The 13,820-nt window shown below is 44.6% G+C and overlaps 1 long non-coding RNA gene across 1 annotated transcript; it reads right to left on the bottom strand.

Moving 5' to 3' along the window:
• Positions 1-485: 485 nt before the first annotated feature.
• LOC119087987 lies at positions 486-7,610 on the bottom strand. The gene is made up of 4 exons (XR_005091534.1): positions 7,462-7,610; positions 6,404-6,562; positions 2,817-2,980; positions 486-630 (listed from the first exon to the last, which is right to left on the bottom strand). It is a non-coding gene; the product is annotated as an uncharacterized LOC119087987 (long non-coding RNA).
• Between the last annotated feature and the right edge of the window lie 6,210 nt (positions 7,611-13,820).

The raw sequence follows: 13,820 nt of genomic DNA, 5'->3' as shown, positions 1-13,820 counted from the left end.
GTATCACCTCCCCCGTGTCATGGTTCTTCTAGAAGATGTTGCTGGTGTTCGGTTTTCCTTCTCCTCAAAACTTACGTAGAAAAAAAAATTAAATAGCTCAGATTTTATACAAGAATGGACTTAATGATCCATAAAATTCACTATTTAAAGTAAGAAAGGTGGTTTTGAGAAATCTCTGATTTCTACTCACAAGGTAAAATATGTATTGTGTTAGAATAATAACATGACAGTAGGCACAATGGGAGATAATTACCATCTCTCTTTCCAGCCTTGGTCTTGCTTTCTCTCTTGCCCTTTGCTGTCTAAAGCACTCCTCTATTGCACACAAACCTCCCCGATGTGTGCACACTGCCAAGTGATACCCACACCCTGACCCAGAGTCCAGCAGCCATGAGGAGAGCTGCACCCGAGCACACAAGTCAGAATGTGTTTAAAAACTAAAGCAAACCTCCCACGTGGGGGCTGAGACCTCACTCTTACCAGAGAGCTGCCTTAGGAGAATGTGGGCTGAGGTGAGGGCCATCTTAAATGACAGCTCCCTAGCCTGGCCTTAGATGCAGTTGAAAAAGTGTCCTTCGCTGCTATCTCAATGGTGATGGTCAAATCTCACTCATGCATTGATGTATTTTCCTGCAGAAACCAGAAAACCAAAAGAGAAAGTAATAGAACACTAAGAGGGAATTAGAAGGCTTTTCATAATCTTTTAAAACTCTGCCATCGATTGCTGTTTCATTTATCTGTGGCTGTATCTGCTACTAGGGAAGCCCAAATGTAATAGCATAAAACTGCTATGACTTTTCTCAAGGAGGAAGGAGGAGGGAAGGGGGTGGGTGGGACGAGGAGCAGCTCCCACTCATTCTCATGCTGTTGCTGTCACGTGGAGACTGGGGCCTGTGTCTCCTAGCAGCTGATACCAGCTGTGTTCTAAGTACTCGGCTGAGCTGAGCCACGACACCTACACATGGGTCTCTGTGTGCCCTGGGCTTGCTTTCATCAGGACAGCTGGGTTCCAACAGCCCACATCATCCTGTGCCACCTGTGAGGACTAGTCTCTATGGTCTTGTAGTGACTCTTCTGCCACCTTCTACTTACTGTGAAAGAGCAAGAGAAACGGACTAGACAACACTCCTGTTTAGAGGAGTGTTACAGAGCTTGCACCTGACTGCCGCGTTGTAGCTCATCGCCTTAGTGTCTTTTCTGAGATTCCTCATATCCTGTCAATCACTCACCCCAGGATTCACCCCTACACAGCACTAGCACTCTTCATGTTTTATAAAACTTAATTTGAAGCTGGAGCTCACAGCCCCTTTCTGGGTTCCTACCTCCTACATGGCTGTCTACCTCACCACTGCCCCTTTGGAGCCCTAACACCCTTCTGGAACCTCCTGTACCTTCCCAGTTCTAACAGAACTGTGACAGTTACTGAGGGAGCTTTGCTCACATTCCTGGTAATGGGGTCCACTATAGATATGCTCCCCTGATCCAGAAAAATTTGATTCCTCCCCCACTCTTGCTTACATCCTTGCTGTGTTTGGAAGCTCTTCTCGGCTCTGTCTCCACACTCACACTCATTGACGAGTCTTTCTTCAGCTCAATTGTGCTCTAGTTAACTGTCAACCCACTTCAGTTTTCTTGTTTTAGAAAGGAAGACCCAAGTTCCAGTGCTATGGTATTCAATAAGGTCATCTGAGCATTGTGACAATGAGCATTCTCTCTTCTTTTTGTTTTACTTTAGGACAGGGTCTTACATAGGGTTTTGAACTCTCTGCATAGCTGAGGATGACCTTGACATTTAATCTTTATGCTACACACTACTATTCCCACTATGGGCAATGCTGGAGATAAACCGGGTCTGTGCATGTCAGGGAAACCCCCTGCTGCTGAACTATGTCACCCTCTTGAGTGGCACCAGTCTTGTGCTTCTTCCCTAAGTGAGGAATTGGGCCCCGGTGGCACCATAGAACACAGTGGTCTATCCTGGGAAATGGTGACCAAGGAGATTGTCTCTCTTTGAAGATGGTGATGACAAACAGGTCCATGCTAAGAGTTACACACCTATTTTCAGAATCCATAGTTATCATAAGAGAATCGCAATGTCTAAAGACCCCAGAGGCCCCACATCAATACACACTGAAGCTTACGTAGCTGAGGGCTCTCATCCCAAATTCCACCAACAGCAGGAAGTGTCTTATGACTAAAGCTGTGGTGTAGGTCCGCATGCAGCAGAGACTTCCCAGGAAGACCAAGGAGGTACACATAGCCTCAGGCTGAAAACACTCACATGCAGCCACAGTATGGACTTGTATGGTGTGAGTCTGTCCACTAATTAACTAGTAGGTGACATGTGTGCAGCTAGGAATTACTACAGAATTTCTCATGAATTTTTTTCAGTTGATCGGATCACCCAGGAGCATATGCATGGTATCATCTCTGTGTTCTGACCTCTGTGTTTGTCTCGCACACTTGAATACAGCCTGCCAAGTGAAAGCCTGTGGGAGATGTCTTCAGACAGAAGTTTCACTTCGCCTGCTCCAACCTGAATTCCCAGACAAGCACCCAACTGGGTGTGAAGGAGGATAGTTGTGTTGGTTGTGCACACGGGTTCCCTCCAGGGAGTCTGAAATGAGGAGTGGATGGCACTCTATGAGGGCCTCCCTGTACCCGTCAGATAAGCTAAGAGAATGCTGAATGGGAAAGGGACTCCAGGTGACATTCCCTAGAAGAATGACAAGCTCGAGAGTCTAAAGAGAATGCGCTCATGGATTCCGTTTGGAGAGGACTGGGGATTGGACTTCTTTTACTGCACAAGCACTCACCAGTGGAGGTACCAGCAGGGCAGTGCCTTTGAAATTTCAGCAACACAGTCCTCCTTTATTCCTTCAGCAAATATCGGTCGAGTGCCTATTGTGCTCAGACACTATTCAGATGCCAGGGATACAGAGGCCAGCAAAGCAAAGTCTTTCTCTGGAGAGATTTTGTCCTAGAGAGATGAGACAAATGGTTTATGTGTGGGCTGACTAAGAAGTGCTGAGAAGAAAAATCAAGCAGGGGAAGAGGGAGAGGCAGAGCCTGGGAGTGGAAAGGGGGTTGTTCTGCATAGGATGATCAAGAAAGCCTCTGATAGAGCACCATTGGAGCAGAGGTGTGAGGCAGGGGCGTGGAGGACAGTGTGAGGGTGTGGAGGCAGGGGCGTGGAGGACAGTGTGAGGGTGTGGAGGAGGCAGGGGCGTGGAGGACAGTGTGAGGGTGTGGAGGAGGCAGGGGTGTGGAGGAGGCAGGGGTGTGGAGGAGGCAGGGGTGTGGAGGAGGCAGGGGTGTGGAGGAGGCAAGGGTGTGGAGGAGGCAGGGGTGTGGAGGAGGCAGGGGTGTGGAGGAGGCAGGGGTGTGGAGGAGGCAGGGGTGTGGAGGAGGCACATAGGGACAGGCAGGATATTTCTAGCAGAAGGCCAAGCATGAAGGGAGAACTCAAGGTAGAAGTCACTTCATCCTGTCCCACCACTGCCCTAGCCCAACTCTTTCTAGCAGCTCAAAGCTTTAAAAATTTCTCTTTACTTCATACCAAGATGTAGACTATGCAAGACCTTAATCATGTTCCCGGTAACTGAAAATAGGTTTTCTTATCTTGTCAAGAAAACAATGTCCTTGTAACCAGCAATAGAGGTTTATGTATTCACAAATGAGTAGCATTTAGAAAAAGAGAAAAAAATTCAGGCGAGAAAAAGAAGATAGAAAATGTGGGGGAAAGGGAGACCAAGCAGGGTCAGCCACCAAACAGCACACCTCTCAGGGCAACCTAGACTTGTGTCTCTGAGATTGTCACATATCACAATGTTGCAGTTTCAGTCTGTGCTGTGAGGAAAGGTTCTGAATAAAAGTAACTGGCACAGGAAGGGTTTATGTGGCTTGTACTTCCAGGTCTTGGTCCATCACTGCAGTAGGTATTTAAGACAGGAGCCTGGAGGCAGGACCCATGGAAGAATGCTGCCTGTTGGTTTGCCCTCTGGCATTCACTGGCTCATGCTTAAATTCATATTCATCCCAGGATCATCTGCCCAGGAAATGGCATTGCCCAGTGTGCACTGAGCCCTCCGACATCACTGAAGGGAGACAAGACTATCCCTCACAGACATGTCCATGAGTGATCTGATAAAGACAATCAGTGGATACCTTCTCAGGTGATTCTAGACAATGGTGACAATTAAAGCTGTCCAGGATGCAGAGAAAAGTCTCTCCAGACAATGCACAGGTGTCACTGTGGTATCTCCAGCGACATCAAAAGGAAGGCTGACAGACTTTGACTAACCTGCACACACAGAAAACGGAGCACCAAGCCCAGGACCCAAGCAAACCATTTCAAAATGAATCCTTAGAATGAATAAAATATACCTCTGACATCTACTTATGTCAGGACCTAAGGAGTAGATCAGTGTAAAGCATGTGCTTAGCATGCTTGAGTCTCTCTGGGTTCACCTCTGGCAACTCACAGGGAAAAGGCCTATTCATGTGAAGTAAGGCAAGCAACTTGCCTGACTGTGAAGACTTCCAACTTGCCTGACTGTGAAGACTTCCATGAGTACATTTGATTAAAGAATGATTACTGTGAAAATATTTTCTGTTTTAAAGATTTATTTATTTTATGTGTATGTATGTGTGGCTAAGTATAATACATATATGTTTATCACATGAATGTAGTGCTTGCAGGGGTCAGAAGAGGGCATCAGGTTCCCTGAAACTGGAATTACAGATGGTTGTAAGTTGCCACATGGGTGCTGAGAACTGAATCTTCTGGAAGAGCAGCCAGTGCTCTTAACTACTGAGCCATCTCTCCAGCCCTGAACACATTTTCTTTTAAGCACATTTTAAAATTATATAATTGGAAAGCCTCACCCTCTTGGTCTAGTTTATTCATGTACTTATATATTTTATACGTTATTTTCTCAAGTACAGCAGATTCCCAGTCCTCAGAAGACCCGTCTCATAGCTAAATGATTTTTTTTCTAAAGCAGCATCTTTATTCAATACTGAAGACTTCCTAAGACACTTCTGTAAAGCTTTTCAAATTACCTGCACCAAAGACTGCTAGCTTTTCAAATATCATTAATCCTGTCATTAACCCTGACTGTCATCATAGGATGCAGGTGTTCCGGTCTCCCAGCCAAACCTGAGCCTCTGGAAGCTCTTAATAAGCAGGTGTTGATTGACACCTGCCACCCTTGCTCTGGCTCAGCCATCTGTGAAGAGCTATGATGCTGGCTTCTCTGACTCAAGTGTGAGCTGGCTGAGGAGTTCTGTCCACCCAATGCATTGCCTGCAAGTTGTTACACAAAATGAAGTTAAGAACACGCTCAGAGAACAACTGCTTATGTTTTTTTTTTTTAAAGTTTCTATCAATACAGAAGGTTGTCATTCAGAAAATAACATTGAATTCAATGTTTAGTAGATATACAAACAAGAGAAAACCATTTCTAAGATAGTTTTAGAAAATAGCTGACAGGACAAAGGAGTGTGTGTGTGTGTGTGTGTGTGTGTGTGTGTGTGTGTGTGTGTTTATCAGTTAGATGAATCAAAGCCTTGGTATGTATACTAGGTTGGCCACTGACTTTCAATTCTCCTGCCTCTTACCCTGAGTGTTGGTTACAGTGTGTGCCACCATGCCCAGGTACTGAATTGTAGCATTTATCTAATTACTATTTATCAATTAAAAAACTTGGGAGTCCATTATCGGGTAAGAACCTGAATGATCAGAGAAGTGGGAAAGAAGTGATCTGAGAATCTTTCTAAGCCCCACCCTACTACTTCCTGTGTCTCTTTATATGACTTCGGTCCTCCAAAACCTCTATGGCTAATTTTGGTCAGCTGTAACTAGCTCCACTCTCTGATTCAAAGTAAACTTTATTGGCAGTCTCAGGAGTGTTAGAGTGTAATCAAAATGCCCCACAACACTGAGTTCTATTCCATTGCCTAGAAACAAGAAATTCTAGACGCCAAGAATAAAACCTAAGTATCTTCAACTGCATGGACCAACAGCAGCCTGGAAAATGGCCCCTTATTAAAAGAAACCAAGAACCTCCCTCCATGGTTTCTTAAATTTTTAAGTTTTTTTTTTTTCAGTGAGTGCAATATATCTTTAATAAAACCAGAACCATGCCATCATATTCAAGAAAACATACTCAAGGAAGATGAACCACAGCAGGCAGCAAATGAATTGAAGGCAGGAGAGGCATGGGAGGGATTGTTACAAGTTCACCATACTTGTTTGGATGACTTCACACAGAGCCAAAGCATCCCCAGATACAAACCATTATTGTTGGCTTGTACTGACCTTTAACCTACAGAGTGTGAATATGGGAGCACACTACTTACTTACTGACCAAGCATTGTACAAGGTAGTCTTCTGTCTTACCCTGTTTTGTTTGTAGGTAGCACAATGCCACAGACTAAGCAACAAAGAAAGTAGGTTTATGTGGGCTCAGAGTCTGGTCCAAGGATAAGAAACTATATCAGGATGTCTTCTTCTTGCTGTCAGAGTTCAGAGGTAGCACAGGGTGTCTTGTGGCACTTGCTGGAAAGAAGAAAAGAGACCCAACCAATATGACTTTCCTGGTAGACCCAGTCTAGAGACAACTTATTTATCTATTACTCTCATGCACAGAGAAATCTGTTCAAGAACACAGACCCCGAATCATGCCCTAAAGGTCTTCCCTGAACCCAGTGCTTTACACCTCATAGTGGAGATTAAATGTCAACAAGCATTTCAGAGGAGATAAAATTCAAATTTTATCCTGTTGAACTCTTCTCTCCCATGGTTTGGGAAGCCAGAATGAAACACAACTGATTTCCCTTACTTTTTTTTTTTTTTTTTTTTTTTTTGAGGCAGAGTCATATGATGCAGCCCAGTCTGGTCTCAAACTCATGATTCTCCTGCCTCAGCTTCCTAAGTACTGAGACTATAGGAACACACCTCCACGGCTGGACCCTGTCAACTTTACACAAGATAATTGATGGAAGAAATTAATTTCCCCACTTAAGTCTTAGGATCAGATAGGAGGTCCTAATGCTCAAAAGAAACGTCCTTCTGCCGGGCATTGTGATGTTGGTTCTGTTTAGTTAGGAGCTGAGACCTTGCACGGGCATTCTGGGCTCATCACACACTTGACCTGATAGGCAGAGAGATCTTTATACTGATGAAGTGAGAGGAAGACATCAGATGCTGTGACTGCATGGATGGTAAGGAACAATCAGCCTAGAGCCCAGGAGGTTGATTGGGGTACTTCTTAGCAGTTTCTGGCCTGAAGCTTCTAATCCACTGAACTGAGGTAACAGAGTTAAAACAGATCAAGGAGAGTGTCAGATCCTGGATGGATGAAAATAGGAGTCATGCCACCGGGTAGAGATAAAATACAACTGCAGCTGCAATACAAAACTGGCAGGAAATGGTGTCCCCCGTTGGGTGTTCCTTACCTTCATGTTGTGTGGAATCAACATCTTTTTTGCCCTTGGACTTTCAACCATGATTGCCTGTGGCAAGAACTGTTCACGCTCACCACACAGTCATGAGTCCTCTACAGAGTTAACCAGTACCCAGCTGAAGTTAATTTTCTGAGCATGTTGCATAGTCGAGTGGGCAGAGCTCTCAAGTTCTTCCTCTTTTGTGTGTGTGCAAGCATTTATTTGTGCAGTCTGTATAGATATGTGTGTGTGCATGAGTGTCTATGTATATACCTCTCCTCTCTCCCTCTCTCTCCCTCCCTCTGCCTCCCTCCTGCTCTCTCTCTCCCTCCCTCTCTCTCTCTCCCTCCCTCTCTCTCTCCATGTGTGTATGCCCATCCTGCTTTCTCTCTCTCTCTGCCTCCCTCCTGCTCTCTCTCTCTCCCTCTCTCTCTCCCTCCCTCTCTCTCTTTCCCTCTCCCTCTCTCTCTCTCCCTCTCTCTCTCTTGCTCTCTCGCTCTCTCTCTCCCTCTCTCTCCTCTCTCTCTCCCTCTCTCCCTCTCTCTCTCTGCCTCCCTTCCTCTCTCTCTCTCTCTCTCCCTCGCTCTCGCTCTCGCTCTGCCTGTGTATGTTCCCAGGGTCTCACACATGCTGAGCAAGCACTCTACCTCTGAGACACACCCTCTCCCCTTCCTGTCATTATTTTTAAAACAAGTTCAATTGTATTATATCAACAATTTAAATAAGAAAAACTCTTTCTCACCTCAAAATTACAGAAAAGAGACCTTGAAAGTGTTCATGTCTTTTGACTTTGAGTCCTCCCGAGACTTAATGGATCTATAGAAGTCTATAGAATCTATGGAAATTAAAGAGATGAAAACTGTACATTTCAGTATTGTATGTAACTGATTTAAAAAAAAAAAAGACCAACAACAAAAAACTCAAAGCAACCTTTGCACCAAGCAGTAGACAAATTGTTTGGCAAATTATGGAAATGTAATAAATCAGAATACTATGTAGCCAGTACCAGAATACTTGGAAGACAAAATTAATGACACAAAGGAAGTAACTGCTGAATCTGGGGGACACAGTCTAAACACTGATTCCAAACAGAACTACTTGTTTATATTTGTTTTCATGGCTGTGGACCTACACCACTTTTATACTGGAGCAGCTTTAAGTGCTGCTTCTTCGTGACTTTAATCTTGGACACTGTCCCTGTCTGAGCGCTCTCAGAGAATTGCCTCTTGAGGTTAAGAGTATTTAATAATTTTGATGATATGTTGTTGATTGATCTGTTCATAGTTTGGGTCTTTGAGTTGGTGGGGTTTGTTTGGTGCTGTTTACTCTGTTTCATTGGTTCTTGCACTGAGGATTGAATCTAGGGCCCGAGGTAGCTAAGCAAGCAACTCACCCCCAAGTTATGTCCCAGACCCAATCTATCCATGTGTAATTTGGGGCTTTGCAAAATGTTTAAAGCAACGTGGAAAAAGGACTTTGAAGAATCTGATCCTTCCAAGATCTGGCAATGATGTGGCTTGGGCAACTGCAAGAGGGTTTCTCCTGATTTCTCCACAGGTTGGATTCCTCTGGCTGCCCTAACTGAAAGGAGAAAATGCGGACACTCAGAAGCTCTATTCTCTGCATTCTGCAAAGCACTGAGGAGGGTGCAGCAGTTTCTGCTTGCTGTCTTTAGTCTAACCATTTCCTAAATAAGTTCCTACAGGAGCAACTTCATTCGAAGGCAGTGAGATACAGCAAATGAAGCTGTCAGAGCTCATAAATGTCACAAAACTCCAGGCTCTTCAGTGCAACAAGATGCCCTGCACTTAAATAAGATGGATAAGCCAGACTCCTGCACCAGGTGACTGTGGAGGGAAGGGCAGGCAGATAAGACAGAACTCCACCTTAAACTCTCAGGCCCTGATCTGGTTATGTTTCCTGCATCCTGTAGCAAACATGTCTTAGAAGATTGCACTGACTTCAAGTGACATCAGGGCCTTCCTTCCTTCCCTTCCTCCATCGTTCCCTCCTTTGCTTCTTCCCTCCCTCTCTCCCTTTCTTCCTTCCCCACTTCCAATGTCTGCAGAACAAATCTGAGGTTGGGTCCTGCCACACTTCCAATGGTGCAGTCCCATAAGTGCTCAGGCCCTCTTCAATTTACCCTGAAACAGAGAGAACACTGCTGTCAGAGCAGCTGGCTGCCCTCTGCCCACCTACTGTTTGTGTTTAACATTTCCATATGAATATCTCCCAACAGGGAGATTTCCCGTGTGGAACCCTAGACTTTCTGGCCTATTTATCATCCTTCCTTAGGAATTATCTTTCTCACCCTATTAGAATTGCCATGCATTGTTTCCATGTGAAAAGTTAACTTTACAAGCCAAGGTTGTAGTGCATACTCTTAATCCCAGCACCCTGGGAGGCAGACGCAGGTGGGTCTCTGTGATTCCAGCCTGATTTACATAGAGAGTTCCAGGACAGCTAGGACCACAGAGATCCTGTCTCGAAAGGAAAAAAAAGTGTGGGGGCAATTATAGTATTCATGTATTTAACCTCCAAAGCAAGGGTTCAAGTGCTGGGGATGTCTTTTTGTATGCTGTGAATGTGTTGCTCTGATTGATTGATAAATAAAACACTGATTGGCCAGTAGCCAGGCAGGAAGTATAGTATAGGCGGGGATAAGCAGAGAGGAGAATTCTGGGAAGCAGAAGGCTGAGTCAGGAGATGCTGCCAGCTGCTGCCACCATGAGAAGCAAAATGTAAAGTACTGGTAAGCCACAAGCCACATGGCAACTTATAAATTAATAGAAATGGGCTAATTTAAGATATAAGAACTAGATAGCAAGAAGTCTGCCATGGCCATACAGTTTATAAGTAATGTAAGTCTCAGTGTGTTTACTTGGGTCTGAGAAGCTGCAGGAACCGGGTGAACACAGGAAAACTTCAACTACATTCAACTGTGGGTTTTGTTTTGTTTTGTTTTGTTTTGTTTTTTGGTTTTTCGAGACAGGGTTTCTCTGTGTAGCTTTGCACCTTTCCTGGAACTCACTTGGTAGCCCAGGCTGGCCTCAAACTCACAGAGATCCGCCTGGCTCTGCCTCCCGAGTGCTGGATTAAAGGCGTGCACCACCAACGCCCGGCTCAACTGTGGTTTTTGAGGATTTGTAAGAAGCATGATTAAAAAATCAAAAGAATCAGTAAATAAAGCAGCTAATTTTAAATTGCTTAATACTGTGTTCATGTTGAACACTAAATATTTGCTGTCAGCTAAAGATGAATCCATCAAACCTGTATTTTAAACTGGGTGTGATGGTACATACCTTTAATTCCAACACTTGGGAGACAGAGGCAGGCAGATCTCTGTGAGTTCAAGGCCAGCCTTCTCTACATAGTGAGTTTGAGGACAGTCAGAGCTACATATTAAGACCATGACTCAAAACAAACAAAATAAATAGACTACTTATAAAATTACCAATGAAATTTACTGTTCTCTCTTTACTCTCCCCTGACTCCAACCAACCCATGACCCAGAATGAAACTGGCAGGATCTTCTAGAAGTCACCAATAAGACCCCAAAAGCTCCTTTCATTAACTCCTCAATGGTTCCCATTCTTCCCTGAGCAAAGCACATGTCCTCAACATGACTGTTCCCAAACTATCAGGCCCCCTGTCTTCCTCCTCAGCCATAACCTATGCCTTTGACCCTTCTTTATATCCTGTGACGGGCAGGGGCTCATCCAAATGTGCTACCAACTCCTCTTTCAGCTTTAGTGGCTTTAGAAACAGCCAAGGCTGAGACTGAAGAGGTGGCTCTATGATTAAGACCACTGGGTGCTCTTGCAGAGGTCCCAGGTTCAATTTCAACAAGGTGGCTCATAGACATCTGTAGCTCAGTCCCACGGGCTCTGAAGCTTTTTTCTGGCCTCTGCCTGCACTTCACACACACGGTACATGGATAGACATTCAAGCAAAACACTCTCATACATATAAAATAAAAATAAACTCAGAAAGGAAGAAATTTCCCGTGTTTACCTTGTGTCCACACCTGCTTCTCTGTCGCAGGCTTATGGGTCCACCAGAGTATGGGGTTTTCATATTCTGTCTCCAACCACCACCCTCATCTGTACACTCAGAAGTGAAGTGCTACAGGGTGCAAAATTGAAGCTGCATGGGTCCGAGAGTCGCCTTTTATAAGAGAGTTATGCAGAGAAGCTGTCTTGCCCATCTTGGACTTTATTGTCATCCCTAAGACCTGGGGAAGCTTGCTTTCTATGACAGCATGTTACTCAGCGACCCAGGGTCTACCAAACTGTACTTACTCTCTTCACTTTTTCATGACTGCCTTCCACCTCGATGCCGTTTCCTCTCCAAATTTCTGCACAGACATCTCCAGGATTCCTCTTCTTTCTCATCAGGGTTCATATGTCTTGGCTTCAGCCCTTTTTCCTGCATGGACTGTAAACCTCAAAAGAGCTTCCTAGGGAGTAAGCTTTCCTTGTCTCCAGCTGTCACCAGTGCCAGCATGGCATAGGCTATGGAACATATGCTGAGCCAGTATTTGAGAGTTCATAAACAAAAGGAGACTTGGTTTTTAGCCATTGTAATGATCAATATGATTTTCCTTAGTTATTTGTGTTTCTTTTATTATTTTATTTTTTGTGTATGAGTATTTTGCCTACATGCATGTCTGTGCGCTACATGTATGCCTGATGCCCTCAGAGGACAGAAGAGGGCATTGAATTCCCTGGAACTGGAGTATAGACAGTTGTGAGACACCCTGTGGGTGCTGGGAATCAAGACTTGGGTCCTCTGGAAGAGCAGCCAGTGCTCTTAACTGTTGAGCCATCTCTGCAGCCTGATATTCCTTTTTAGACAAGAAACTTCCTTTAAGGGAGATTAGAGAAACTCCATATGCAAATGAACCAGCACATAAACCATACATAAAAGTACCGTTCACAACAGCAAAACAATCTACTGTCTAAAAAAAAAAAAAACTTGAAAAACAAATAAATGATGTCAACTTACAGGAAGTCAGATCATGCTGTCTAGCAATCAGCTGAAGGCAGATAATTGTCCCCGCATATCCAGACTTGAATGCTAACTGACAGTTCCTCTATTTTTGTTACCAATTCCAACTGAAAACCAAAGCAAGCCAAATGTGTACCCAGATCTCTCATACAGGATGCCTGCTAACCCACCTCCCACTTCCCCCTGCAGGAGCCACTGCAGAGACCACACCAGAAGCAAGCCTGTCCTTTCTATTCATTGCTTTTCTGTTTCTCTGTCTGCCTTTTTGTCTCTGCCAAAATGAGAGTGATGGCGGCCAACTCCCTTGTTGCAGTATGTGAACAAAGAGGAGCAGACACAGTCTGGTGGTTTCCGGGCGACAGAATCAGCATTGCCAGTGAAGTTATTCATGATGTAAAGGCTCAGGTTCTAGTCCAGAGTTGCTGAGTCAGAAATCCTGAGGCTTCTGTCCAGAAACCTGTGGGACAATTCTCACTGTGGCTCTAGAGCTACAGCTGGAGAACAGTGTGACCAGGTCTGAATTACATTGTGTCCCACAGGCATTCGTATCTTTGGGATGTATTCCTAAGTGGCACCAGAAGTTTCTTTCCCGACAAGTAGGTTCTACCAATCTGTTATTCCCCCCAGTTACTGCTACCAAGCGCCAGACGAGCCCCAGCTGAACAGTAGGGAAGGCACATGCCCTCCTCTGGGATCCATGCCTTTGCATAACACAGCAACCCTCTCTGAAACACACTGCGTGTGGCTCCTTTCCTCTCTTCTCTGTGCCACCTGGTATTATGATCTGTTAGAAGATAAACACCAGTTTTGGCTGTGCCTGGTAACTAACTGTTCCCAAGAACCAGCCAAATTATCCCTATGACACAGCTTTCCCACCGAAGGCTGCTTTTCATTTTTAGAGATTTCCAAGTAGTTGGTCTAATGTGTGGAAAATGCATATCCCCGCTTGGAATCTTATTCTATAGAAACCAGAGATTCCAAACTCAGAGTCATGATAGAAGTTCCTAGCGCTTATTGACTTTTCTAGAACTCGAATGTGTGATTTACAGGACTTGGGTTGAAATTTGTTATATAAGCCAGGCATGGTGGTACATGTCTTCAGTCCCAGCACTTGGGAAGCAGAGGTAGGGAGATACCTTTGAGTCTGAGTCCAGTCTGGTCTTCATATCAAGTTCTAGAACAGCCAGGGCTGCATAGTAAGGCCCTGTTTAAAGAATGAAGGGAGGGAAGAAGGGAGGAAGGAAGGAAGAAGTTTGCTGTGTAAAAGAAGTCAGTGCTTTGAAACACAGAAGGCTAGGAGATGTGGTGGTATTTTTGATGTAGAACTTTTTTCAACAAATAATTCTTTTTAAATTTTTATT

Source organism: Peromyscus leucopus, chromosome 5, assembly GCF_004664715.2.
Source record: "Peromyscus leucopus breed LL Stock chromosome 5, UCI_PerLeu_2.1, whole genome shotgun sequence".
NCBI classification, from domain to species: domain Eukaryota; kingdom Metazoa; phylum Chordata; class Mammalia; order Rodentia; family Cricetidae; genus Peromyscus; species Peromyscus leucopus.
The sequence above is the reverse complement of the archived record's forward strand: the minus strand, read 5'-3'. Positions and strand labels throughout refer to the sequence as shown.